Source organism: Monodon monoceros, unplaced genomic scaffold (assembly GCF_005190385.1).
Source record: "Monodon monoceros isolate NGI ecotype Baffin Bay Population unplaced genomic scaffold, NGI_Narwhal_1 Super_Scaffold_22, whole genome shotgun sequence".
NCBI lineage: Eukaryota > Metazoa > Chordata > Mammalia > Artiodactyla > Monodontidae > Monodon > Monodon monoceros.
In genome coordinates, this window is record NW_021703779.1 from 13,493,392 (window position 1) to 13,494,415 (window position 1,024).

Consider the following 1,024-nt stretch of genomic DNA (forward strand, 5'->3'; position numbering starts at 1 on the left):
ACTACTGAGCCCATGTGCCACAACTACTGAAGCCCACGTGCCTAGAGCACGTATTCCACAACAAGAGAAGCCACCACAATGAGAAGCCCGCGCACCGCAAGAAAGAGTAGCCCCCGCTCGCCGCAACTAGAGAAGCCCCACGCACAGCAATGAAGACCCAATGCAGCCAAAACAGATAAATAAATTTATTTTAAAAAAGTTGGCTTCATAGGGGGTCTTCAAAGCAAAAGGACAGACCTTTGTCCCATTCATCTTTATAAGTAATCAACCCCCTTAGATTAGACTAATGACGAGAAGAATTTTTACATGAGTCTGAGTATACATTTATTAATTTCTAACATGACCTTAATCTCAACAGTAGCATTTAAAAATATATACAGCCTGGGTAGCTCAGCTGGGAGAGCATCAGACTTTTAATCTGAGGGCCCAGGGTTCAAGTCCCTGTCCAGGCGCCAAGAATAAATAAATAAACAGAATAAAAATATATACAGTACCTTACCTAGCACTCTTAAAATCTTCAGCAAACTAAAAAAGTCAATCAGGAACAGCCAAAAAACACAATGTTCTCCAGGTAATAAAATAAAACTAAAGCAAAACATAAAAATCAACCAGTGAAAATATACCAGACATTACATTTAAGCAGCTCTCAGTTTTGGATGGATAATTTTTATAAGACCATCTTCATAATAGTCATATTTCATGGATCACTAAGAGTTAGATCTTAAAATTCTTTTAAAGCCCAAACCGAAACCTGTTCTTTCTAAAATGAGAATTCATAGTGCAGTTGCAATTGGGGTGCTAGTACAGTCCACCAGACACAGTAGACTGCAATTTTACCTTCATGTATTCCAGAAATCATGCCAGCATTGTGAATAATTCCCAGCCATGCTTGGTTGTAATAATTCTCATGCATTCCTAGAAAACATCCAGAATCTTTTCAAAGCAAAACAAAACTGGAAAATTATTGAGTTCTGATCCACTAACATATGTACTCAGTTCCATTTCTGTCTGGGTACAAGGTGTG

At 38.3% G+C, this 1,024-nt stretch overlaps 1 non-coding gene across 1 annotated transcript; it reads left to right on the plus strand.

The window, feature by feature from the left end:
• Nucleotides 1–379: 379 nt before the first annotated feature.
• Nucleotides 380–452, plus strand: TRNAK-UUU. Its single transcript has one exon. It is a non-coding gene; the product is annotated as a tRNA-Lys (tRNA).
• Nucleotides 453–1,024: the final 572 nt, after the last annotated feature.